Source organism: Vigna umbellata, chromosome 9, assembly GCF_029865625.1.
Source record: "Vigna umbellata cultivar VRB3 chromosome 9, Vumbellata_1.0, whole genome shotgun sequence".
Taxonomy (NCBI): domain Eukaryota; kingdom Viridiplantae; phylum Streptophyta; class Magnoliopsida; order Fabales; family Fabaceae; genus Vigna; species Vigna umbellata.
In genome coordinates, this window is record NC_142173.1 from 24,715,235 (window position 1) to 24,722,714 (window position 7,480).

The 7,480-nt window shown below is 38.3% G+C and overlaps 1 pseudogene across 1 annotated transcript; it reads left to right on the forward strand.

Annotated features, from left to right (window-relative positions):
- The first annotated feature begins 4,701 nt into the window (after positions 1-4,701).
- On the forward strand, positions 4,702-6,625 carry LOC148193015 (cytochrome P450 89A2-like; annotated as a pseudogene). Its single transcript, XR_015781929.1, has 2 exons — positions 4,702-5,414; positions 5,482-6,625. The product of XR_015781929.1 is annotated as a cytochrome P450 89A2-like (transcript).
- The last annotated feature ends 855 nt before the right edge of the window (positions 6,626-7,480 follow it).

Sequence of the window (7,480 nt, forward strand, 5' to 3'; positions counted from 1 at the left end):
CACGAAATGAAACCACAGAAGTGAGGAAAAAAAATCAAACAGTGGCAAAACTGGAACAACACATGACGGAAGTGAAAAATGAATTAAAACGTGACTTATCTCTTGGAGACTTGCATGAACGAGCTGGCTCTTGATGCCAAATGATGGAAGCAGCTTCACTCTTCAAGAATGAGCAGCTTCTCGGACCAGAGGTGGCAGCGGAATTGGAAAACGCAGATGCAGTTGGAGGCGCACAGAAGGTGTTTGATGAATTGTCTGGTGCGGTTTTGGAGTGTGTAGGCAGAGGTTCTAGCTCAGACGACCTTCCAAGGGGGAAGGAAGCTAGAGGATAAGTGTGCTAAGAAGGTACAAGTCAGTGAACTTGAAAGTGAGAACTGGCTGGACAATTCAGCAACATTTCTTTATACAATTCAAGTTTACTTTTACAAGTGATTTGGCTTCTCTTTTATAGATGAAGAGAAACGTACCTAGCAAGCTATTGGACATATTGGGAATGTACATGAAACTCTATAAGAAGTGTGCAGGAGAAGTTATACAGCTGGCCACATGTTCCGTGCGATAAACATTGAAAACATGCTTTAAAAGAAAGTGGAAACGCTGGTTTGCTTGGTTGGTCGTATGATGTATATCAGCTTTGCTTTTCCAATCCAAAAAGCACTTCCTTTCTTCCTTTCTTCCTTTCTTTACCTCCTTTGTTTCCCTTAGCTCACCAAGCTTCTTTGGTTGATTGGCTATGGTTTTCCACTCTTATTAGTGACCTACAAAACAAGATAAATATATTTAGTTAAAAAGAACATTCTAAGACTTAGAAAGAAAAGATTAAGTCCTTTATTCAACTTCCCTTTCTTGGTCTTAGAGTAAAGTTGATACTTCTTTGGATGGGAAGTCCCTAAAGGGGTTGCCATCACTTTACATTTAACTTGGTGGAGTTAAATGACAACTAGACGAGGTTGTTTAGTGGAAACCAGGAGTGAGTTAAACTCAACTAGGCAATATATCGGGAAGATATCTGGATTCTCTAGGGATACTAGGAGTGAGTGAAACTCAATACTAGTAAGAGTAACAGTGGTTACTTAGAGTAACTAGGGATACCAGGAGGGGTGAGAATACTCAGTTGTAATCTTGTTAAAGATTATAGTGGATTCCTCTAAGGTGTTAGAAGAGATTGGACATAGCTCGATGGATTAAACCAGTAGAAAACCGATTATGTGTTTATTTCTCTATCATCTTTAAAAGCTTCTCTTACAAATCGTGCAGTTGCGCGTTACATTAATTGATATAAAAGCTCCTGTTATCAAAGGACTTTTAACAAAGAGCTAGTTTTATAAAACTCTATAGGAAACAATTTTAAATGATTTAAAAGCCTTTGCTAAAAAGAACTCCTTATTTAAATTGATCAATAAACTCTTCAATCGTCGACAAAAATGTTATATTATCTCCTTTGCGAAAAATTTTCTTATAACACTATTCAACCCTCCCTTCTAGTGTTTTTCCAAGTTCATCAATTTTATACTGGTTCACTCAATAGAGCTACATCCAATTCTCCTCTATGACATGTCAGATGGTTCCATTATAATCTTCAACAAGATTACAACCGAGTATTCATAGCACTCCCAATATCCCTAGTCATTCCTAGTAACCCATGTTACTTTGACTAGAACCAAGTATCACCCAATCATGGTTATGTAGTATTCTTCATCACTCTTGTTATCCCTAGACAATCTCGATATCTTTATGATATGTTGTCTAGTTCAATTTCACCCACTCCTTTTTTCTACTAGATAATCCTAATATCTTCCTAGTCTAGCTATGTGTTTAACCCAAGTGAGTTAATCACCAAGTGTTTGAATTCTCTTCAGAATGTGCAATCAATCAGATTACTTACAAGTATTTAGAAAATCAGAATACTTACAATTCAATCTAATAGACTTTGCAAGATTTTCTTTCTACTTAAATTTGCAAGCTTATAACTTTATGAAGCTTGAGAACATATTTTCTTCAACACTCTCTCAAAAACTCAACTGAATCAGTTAAACTCAGATTTAATTGACAATTAAAAACAAAGCAACATGACATAGACAAAACAGAAATGGATCTAGAAATTAAAACTCAAACAAAGAAGATTCACCGAATTAAAATGAACTAAGACTCAATATAATGACTCAAACACAGAACGACAAAAACAGATGTACAGAACAAGTCAACTTGGAAACATAAACACAGGAACTTCACTGAATGAAGATGCACGATACACTAATAGAGAAGAAACGCAAAAACTCTAATCAGAATAACAAATCAAGACAATAGAGAGATGTAATGAACAACGCATAAGTGAAGGAAACTCATAATAGCGAAACAACACAAGACATTAAAGGAATCATAAAACAACGCAGAGAATGAACAAAATTAAACACGACTCAGAATCAAATGAACGAAACATGACTCAGACAAGACCGAATCAAGAAAACAAAACTCAAACAACGAAGGAAACAGAAACACGATACTTACCTTTGACGCATGGACGACCAAAGCTCTAGATACAACTTGATGGACGAGCGCCCGAGAAGATGACGATAGAAGCTGTGCGAGCACGATTCGAACTCCTTGAAGCTTCTCCAACGAGTAAAGACGCAACGGAATGGAAGCGAAGCTCTAGATTGAGAGTTGACTCTAAGGAAACTGAGAGAAACGAAATCGGTTGCAGAAAACCCTAAAATCTTGAACAAACCCTAGAAAAGAGGGAAAACTCAAATTGGACCGATTAAACGGTTCAAACGCAAGATTGATCGGTTCAAAAGCGTTTAAACGGTGCAAATGGAGGTTTAATCGGTAGAAATCAAAGAACAAATGATAAAAAGGGTTTCAATCAGCTAAATGGAGGGAAATGGTTTGAGAAGGAAGAAACCCTAATGTGTGGTTGGAGATTGAAAAAGAAGAACAAAGATGTGGTTCTGTGATGAAGAAGAAGGGAGAAAATATGAGAGGATGAAACTTACATATAAGATGAAAATCGGAAGATGTGGCTTGCGAGATGGAGAAACGAGAAAGAGAATGTGGATGTGCGTGTTTGATGCGCGAGAGGTGAAATGTGAAATGAGATGGCGTTTCTGTGCGTGAGAGGAAAGGCCAAAGACGTGGAATGGAGGAGCTGACGCATGCGCTAACGAGGTGGCAGCGAAGGAGAGGTAGCGTGGAGGAGAGAGAAAGCACCGTGAAAATGGAAAATGGAAGGGAGAGAGTGTGCTTGGAAGGTGGCTAGAGGGAGTCTTTGGACTCTCTATCCTATGACTTTCAAGAGAGAATAGTTTCTGATTCAGAAAACTCAATTCTCATTAATCTCAAAAGTGAATGATACAGTGATGGAGACGGGTATTTATAGTAACCCATGCTCCTTACAAGCTAACCTATAAAAGGTAAAAATACTAAACAAGGACTACGTCGGGCAGAATAATACTAATCCAGCCACACAATTTACCCTCATAATAACTTATATACACGATCAATCAATTATGAAAAGAAAACCAAAACATTGTAAAACTGTCAGCACAACATTCATGCAAATATTCAATGCACAACCAAATCAACATCATCATTATCCTTTCAACTATTGTAGTATTCCTCTTTCTGCTCCCATCAATGTCCTATACACAAAGTTTACATTTAAAATTACTTGAAAAATTGTCTTTGATCCAAGAAATACTTCAATCTTTTTTCAGTCACGGTGAAATATGCATCAAGAACCCAAAGAAAAAAAATGAGTTGCCTTAATCAAGTCAAAATATAAACAAGAGAAAGCTCAATCAGAATGAAGAAATTGAAGTCAGATGTTTGGTTAAAATGTTAAAACTAAACTTTACAAAAGGTGTAAGTTGTTCTTCATATTAGAACAAAAAAGTAAACAAATTGTGACTATTATAATTCAAAAATTATGACACATTCAATCAGAAAAAACAAATCCAGACCTTTTGTTGTGGCAATTGAACACTACGCATCTGTCAACACTACTTAACTGCAATGCCCTCGAGACGCCAACCTCCACGAACCCCATCCTTGTCGCAACACCCACAAAAACACAAACCCTAGCCACACAAGTCGCAAACCAACTACCAACGAACCATCGTCAACGTCTGCAACAACAACCTCTTCAAATCGGCTTAGGACGACAACCTTCACACTGACTCTTGGGAATGGGAACGAACAGAGAACAAGAAATGGAAGAACGTCACCCTACAATGAACCTCCGTCAGCGTCCCCACCACCAAAGTCGCAGTGTCAAACCGCACACATGCTGAAAACCACCAAACTCGTGACCCACACAATTGACGACGAACCTAAGGAAAAGGAGGGAGTTCGCCAAACCTTAGGAAAGGGAGGGAGTTCTCGGTAATAGGCCGTCTTCAATACGTGCCTTTATTGTAGTGGTCGCAACTTAGAAATCCAATTTTTGAATCATAAAAAATGAAGTTAGCGAAAATGAAAAAGCCTAAAACCCAAATACTTTCTATTTCCAGGTCATTTTAAATCTTTTCCAGATCGACCAATGAAAGCGCAACACATATTGGAATTAAAAGTTAAAGTTGAAATATCATTATCCTTCAACTTAAAATGTGATTATTATACAATTAAAATAAGTTTCGAAGATTTTTTAAAGGTCTAAACTGTCAATTGCGCATTGTTGGCTTCAGGATTTTGGTTCTTATATTTGGGCGCCTTACTACCTACAACAGCACTGGTCATTCTGGTGGAAAGGTGATGAAAGAAGGACCACTCATGGAAGGCTGGTTCATCATCCTAGTGTCTGCGTGCGTCTGCGTTATCGTAAGAGCCATATTCTCCCTTCAAACAAAAACCATCAACACCCCTCCAGGCCCTCTTCACATCCCAATCGTCACAAGCATCCAATGGCTCCTCAAATCCTTAAACCAACTCGAGCCGATTCTCCGAAACCTCCACGCCAAGTTCGGCCCCATCGTCACCATCCGCATCGGATCTCAACGAGCCATATTCATCGCCGACCGCACCCTCGCCCACCAAGCCCTCGTCCAAAACGGTTCCCTCTTCTCCGACCGCCCCAAGGCTCTCGCTGTCTCCAAAATAATCTCCGGCGACCAACGCAACATCAGCTCCGCCTCCTACGGCCCCACGTGGCGTATTCTCCGCCGAAACCTCATCTTCGAGGTGCTCCACCACTCACGCGTTAAGTCATTCTCCGGGATCCGCAACTGGGTCCTCCAAGCCCTCCTCGCTCGCCTTAAATCTGATTCTCAATCCAACGATTCCATCAGAGTCATCGATCATTTCCAGTATTCCATGTTCTGCTTGCTCGTCTTCATGTGCTTCGGGGAGCGACTCGATGAGGGCAAAGTCAGAGACATCGAGCGCGTCCAACGGCCGTTACTTCTAGGGTTTACAAGGTTTAACATCCTTAATTTCTGGAGACATCGAGCGCGTCCAACGGCCGTTACTTCTAGGGTTTACAAGGTTTAACATCCTTAATTTCTGGCCCAGAGTCACCCGCGTTTTGCTCCGCGAACGTTGGGAGGAGATGATTAGGTTACGCCAGGAGCAAGAGGACGTGATGATTCCACTTATAAGAGCCAGAAAGCAAAAGCAAGGCAAGGATGAAGGTGTTGTTTCGTATGTTGATACTTTGTTGGATTTGCAGTGGCCCGAGGAGAAACGCAAGCCAAAGAAGAGGAGATTGTGACGCTGTGTATTGAGTTTTTGAACGGGGGCACAGACACGACTTCCACGGCGTTGCAATGGATCATGGCGAATTTGGTGAAGTACCCGCAGGTGCAAGAGAGATTGATGGGTGAGATAAGGGAGGTAATGGGTGGGAGAGAAGACAGAGAAGTGAAAGAAGAAGACTTGCAAAAATTTCCTTATCTGAAGGCTGTGGTTTTGGAGGGTTTGAGGCGTCACCCACCTGGTCATTTTGTGTTGCCGCATGCAGTGACGGAGGACGTGGTTTTTAATGATTACTTGGTCCCTAAGAATGGGACAGTGAATTTCATGGTGGCAGAGATGGGGTGGGACCCTAAGGTATGGGAAGATCCAATGATGTTTAAGCCAGAGAGGTTTATGAATGACGAGGGGTTTGACATTACTGGAAGTAAAGAGATAAAGATGATGCCGTTTGGTGCTGGGAGGAGGATTTGCCCTGGCTATAATCTGGCTTTGCTTCATTTGGAGTACTTTGTGGCTAATCTGGTTTGGAATTTTGAATGGAAGGTTCCAGAGGGAGGAGATGTGGATTTGTGAGAGATACAAGAGTTCACTGTGGTAATGAAGAATCCATTGCAGGTTCATCTTTCTCCTAGGATCTAGACTCGACCCACCTCATTATATAATAATTCTCCCAATAATGGTTTGGAAAATAATTTTCCGTGGTATGTGATTGCGATATATATAGATAGATAGATACTTCAGTGGTTATAGCGCAAGTACAGTGTAAGATTGTGATGTGTGTTTGCTTTTATCCAAGTTATGTTTTGCTTGTTAAGATGAACAGTTCCCGTCAGATTTAAGTGCGGTATCTGCGCTTTGCCAGCATGTGTAGGGGATCTACATAGTTGATCGACGAATTTTATCACCAAGTATTTAAAGAAACGCAAAACGACAAATTTGTTTTTCATAATTATTAGTTATGCCTAAGTTTTACGGAATTATTATTCATGTGTCAATACTTTGAATAAAAGGTATTTAACGAATCAGTTTCTATAGTATATTATCTTTAAATAAATTTGAATCAAACACTAGAAAGTATTTAATGAGAAACTATTTATAAATAAAAATAAAAAATATTTATCTTTGAATTATACTCACTAAAAAATTTAGGAGATCCTTAAAGCAAAACATTGTTTCTTTTTAGATTTTACAAGTTATCATTTATCTTAAATGTTATAATTACGCTTTTTACACAATTCTATATGATTTTATTATTGATTCTCCTATTATTATTATTATTATTATTATTATTATTATTATTATTATTATTATTATTATTGTGATATAGTTGTTATTAAAAAGTAGTAACTCAAAATAAAAGTTCAGATCCATTTGATTATGAAAAAGATTAGGAAAGATCTTCCAATTTTTCTCATGATTATCCCTTACGAAGGAATTATAATACTTTTTTTACGACCTCCATGGACATATGTCTAGAATACCACCGCTGTTAAAAGTATTATAGAAACACTCTTCACAATATATTTATTGGACACTAGGCAATTGTTTGAAGATTTTGTAAAGTATATTTTTAAGTGTTTTGAGAGAGATAACCAACATCTTATTTAATTAAAAAAATTAACATAAAAGTAATTTTATATCGGTTCGTTCCAGTTGAGTCAATTCTAAATTTTCAATCAAATTACATATGGTTCTATTATAGAAAATAAGTTTAAAAAATTATCTCTAACTTACAAGAAGATAAAATATCACTCATGGTTATATGAATATACAATCTCTATAAACAAAA